Source organism: Sceloporus undulatus, chromosome 2, assembly GCF_019175285.1.
Source record: "Sceloporus undulatus isolate JIND9_A2432 ecotype Alabama chromosome 2, SceUnd_v1.1, whole genome shotgun sequence".
Taxonomy (NCBI): domain Eukaryota; kingdom Metazoa; phylum Chordata; class Lepidosauria; order Squamata; family Phrynosomatidae; genus Sceloporus; species Sceloporus undulatus.
The window spans coordinates 101230168-101234942 of NC_056523.1; the positions used below are offsets into that span (position 1 = coordinate 101230168).

General features: G+C 39.2%; 1 pseudogene; it reads right to left on the reverse strand.

Moving 5' to 3' along the window:
* Window positions 1-934: 934 nt before the first annotated feature.
* LOC121920379 lies at window positions 935-4486 on the reverse strand (annotated as a pseudogene).
* Window positions 4487-4775: the final 289 nt, after the last annotated feature.

Consider the following 4775-nt stretch of genomic DNA (forward strand, 5'->3'; position numbering starts at 1 on the left):
ACTCTTCTTGGATTATTTTCTACCAGGTCATCTTCTGCCTTTTTATTTGTGCCTGAAGAAGGTATTTGTGTATAGATTGAACATCTGCTGGTCTCCTTTATTAACATCAAATTGATCTCGTATAAACCATTTGGGAACCTATCTGTGCATCTTAATTATTGATAGTTCTGTATCTTGGCACCTCCAATTAATTCAGTTAGCAAGAACACCAGCAGAACAATCAGCATTCTTAAATAATGTAAAAACATAATAGAGCTGGATGATTTTTGGAAAGAATCATTTCAGATTTCTGGTCTGCATGACCTCATTATCAGTGCATCTGATTAACACAAGAGCACTGAATTCTCACTGTAAAGGCTCCAAGTGTTTAATAACAACAACAACAACAACAATAATAATAATAATAAATTTATTGTTGTTTAAAAATATAATCTCTAAGTACATTTTCAATAACCATTGGCCTAATTTTAGCAGAAGAAATGGGTTATATTCTTAAATATCTACTCACAAGTACATTCCATTGAAGTTAATGAGATCTATTTAGGACGCAAGCTTTATTATGCGGTGCTCAATATAAATGATTTCCATTCCCTATCGCAGAAAAGCAAAGAGCAGATTAGATCCTTAGCAACTAAATAGGCCAGCTATCATTGTTGTCATTAAGGTAAGATTTTCATCTAAATATCAGTGTTTAATCCAGACATTAAGTAAATAACGAAAGTGGGAACTCATTGAATTTCATTCTACATGTATCTGGAACCAATAAGATCTATTCACTTGAGAAACAACTTCACACATGTAAGAGCACTAAGTCTTTTATCCAATACATGTTTTCTTTCAAATATTGGCATTAAATTGTTGTTATTATTATTATTATTATTATTATTATTATTATTATTACCCTGCTCTTCAGCCAAAAGGCTATCAGAGCAGCTTACAAATTGATAATTAGACATATCCCTGCTCTCAGGCTTACAATCTAAAGAGACAAGACACAAAAGGAGAAGAGAATGGCAATGGGGAAGAGGGAAAGTTGAGCAGATCTTCTCTCCCTAGGAGGCCTGGACCACAGCAGATGGACTGGAGGGAGGGCTCTTCTTCTTACTCTGATCAGGGCCAATGGAGCTGGCCTGCCTTTCTCTCCCTCTGGATGGTGGATAGAGGGAGGTCTTCTTCTTCCAGGTAAGCCCCGCTGAAGATGCAGACTGGAAAGGAATCCCAAATTTGCCTTGAATCCTGCTGATAGCTACAATGTGGCCTTTTCTCCTCTTGATCATGGAAGGGAGAAGCGCTTTGGTCAATGCAGTTGGGCCAAAGTAGTTAGTTTCCATCACTTTTCAGTCTACCTCTACCACCATATCCACAATGGTGCCTTGGGCCTGTTACAGACTGCCAAAATAAAGCTGCTTCGAGTCTCTTTGGAGGTATGCTATTTAAATGATGCATGGGTCCTAAGAGTCCGGAGGTTGCGCCAAAGCCACACTCCATTCCTAAGCACCGGCGTGCAGCTTTTGGTGCAGCTTCCGGATTCTTAGGATGCATGCATCATTTAAATAGCATACCTCCAAAGAGACCCGAAGCAGCTTTATTTTGGCAGTCTGTAACAGGCCATAGTAACTGATCCCAACATTGTTGATCAAGACATCCACGTGATCCATACACTTCAAAATCTCGTCAGCAGCACTGACTACTGCTTTGATGTCTGAGAGGTCAAAGATCATGGTGTGATGTTTATAGGGATTTTCTTTGGGTGGTCAGCACTAGTAGAGAGCTCCCGCAGACAATCCTGAAGCCTCTCCCCATTCCTGCCACACAGGCCAGTTTTGACCCACAGCATGGAAAGCTTTGGCACACTCTTTCCTGAGTCCTGAAGTTGCTCTCGTGATAACCACCAGGGACGTAGGCAAGGGGGGGGGGTCTTGGGGGGCAGACCCCCCCCCCCCCCCCCGAAAAAAAAAAGGTGGGTGCTGCTGCACCGCTGCCCTCAAGCCCCATTATAATGGTGGGACTTAGGCTGGCCCCCCCCCCCCCTTCCCAAAATCCTAGCTACATCCTTGTCACCACCACCACATCCTTGAAATAGGTCTTCACTCACATTCACTGGAGCAGCCAGAAGAAACCAAAGATCACTGTAGTGAGACTCATAAGCCTTGGTTTCTGGCCAATTCGTCTGGCAACCACAGTCACCATGACCACACACCCGGAAACGGCTTGATCTCTTCCTCCCGCCTCCTCTCCGCTGGACCAATTGGTTAGAGGTAAGAATCCTGAAATCTTCTTGAAGTCAAGCTCCCAACATTCTCCATCATTGTCTATCCTGGTTTGGCATCATAGGACTTTTAGCCACACAATTCCTATCCGTAGTGAATTCTATTGCTGAAAGACGGGATATCTTCAGTCAATAGTATTCTTTCTAAAACTCTAATAAAGAATAATAACTAGGTTGTTATGCTAATGTTCTGTACCTCTTCAAAAATACTTCTTCATGGCAATTCAGCTCTTTAAGGAAACCTGGTTCCATGTATCATTTGCAAAGTTAGGGTGAATCCACACTGTAAAAATAATGCAGTTTGACCCAACTGTAACTGCCATGGCTCAATACAGAATTCTGGGATTTGTAGTTTTGTGAGGAACCAGCACATTTTGATAGAGAAGGCTAAAGACCTTGTAAAACTACAAATCCCAGGATTACATAGGATGGAGCTTCAGCACTTAAAGTTGTGTCAAAGTGCATTATTTCTACAGCGTAGATGCAGCTTTAGAGGGGGGAAATTGTCCAAATCCACTCATTGCCCAACATAATTTTTTAAAAAATAAAATAAATCAGAAACTAGCATTATGATGTGATTCCAAATTATGTTATTTGCTTTGTGCTATGCATTTAAATGCAATAGATAACACGATATCACTCACATATAATATATTTCTCAACAAATATATTCAGATGTTTGGGACTTTTGCCATAATTTGTATTATCTTATTTATAATAAGACCTGTGTGTATTTAAGATAGCTCAAATTTTAGACAGGAGAGAAAGATCTGTAGTGCTGTATTAAAAAGAAAACTGGACCTTTAATTACGAAGAGAGATAATTTTGTCAGTTTTGGAAGCAGCTGCTTTCCTAACCTCCCTGGGCCTAAGCTAAACTCTAGCAACTTAACATTTCTTAGAACAACATTGTTCTAAGAGTATTTTGGAGCCAGGGAGGTTAGGAAAGCAACATTGTTCTAAGAAAAAGAAATTCCTAGCAAAAGCTTTTGTAGACTAAAATGGACTGAAATCCATGGAAGCTTATGCTAAAAATTTCTTTTTCTTGGTTTCAAAGGGGCTACAAGATTCTCCTATATCTTTTTATGCTGAAACAAAAGAACACAGCTATGTCTTTGAATATATTGATCTGCTTTCAGAAACCCCAGACTCAGAACCAACTGCTTCCTTTAGAAGTTATTGTACCACAGCTGCACCTACCTAAGACCTCCAAATCTCAGGTTTATACTTCTTAACTAGCCTTCTCTGCTAGATTCCTCCACCATATAGACGTATATGTTAGTATATGTTTTGAATGTTGCCATCTATTATTCTTGCAGTTCATTTAAATCATGGATTTATAACTTTATTGTGATACACCTAATAGAAAAATGCTTTGTTTATAGATTTAAATAAAGTCATGACAAATAATGCTTCTCTGGGTATAACTTTTTGCATGAGCATTCCAATTGTGGACAACAATATCATAGCTAATTATATTAATCCACATATTGAATAAATCCCACCTATGGTCAATGTTTACAGATTTGTTCATGGCTGAGCAGGGAATTGAATCCTGTTCTCCATAGTCTAGCACTCAAACCACTACACCCCACTGGCTCTCTTATATAGCAGGGGTATTTAAAGTGAGAGTTGTTGTAGTCATAGGTGGTTTGAAGTAGACTGTCAGTAAATATGTCCTGTTTTTTGCTTTGCAAAATATAGTAACTCTATAAGAAGTTACCAACATTCACAAATTTCTTTGTAAATGGGAGGGTACAGCGTTTTTTAAAATGAATATTACAAAAAGAGGGACTAACACATTAACCGTTTATAAAAGGAAGTGATAGTGAACTGAGCAGGGCCTATTCCCATGTAAATGAGTTTAGAATTGCAGCTCAACCCTTCCTGCAGTACTGGAGGTGTTGGGACAAATGTACCACAAAAGCTGTGATGTCCTGCTAGATGCAACTATTTTACCCACTGCACCCCATAAAGCATATTCTAGGGTGACCAAGCAGCAAAGCAGCCTAAAAGAACCAATCTCCAAACAATTTTTAATGCATGTTTCTGGAGTCTAGAGAAGAGGCAGAAGGATGACAGGCAGTAAACCAGTGGCAGTAAATCCATACAAACATAAAAATAAGTCCATGGCATAAATACCTTGAGCACACACAATGAGTCTGTGGCTTATTGTAAATCCCCATTTACAGAAGTTGTAAGAAAAGTTCTCTACCATGCTGTATGCTGGGATTTCACCTGGAAATAGGTTTAGGAACAGCTGGTTCAGCCAAAAGAGATTTACATAGCAGTGTTCTCTATATACTTGCTTTCAAAATGTCCTGTAGTTGTGATCTAGTATTTTTAAGAAATGACAATTTCCAAGCAATTGCCTGCAGCTTCACTACTGGGCATGGAAGTGATTAAGCCTTGTGTTGTTGCCTCTGCATGAACCATCAAAACAAGAACTGAGGAAAAATAATTTCTGATGCTTAGTCTTGAAGGATTAGAAATCAAAAGACAGTCTT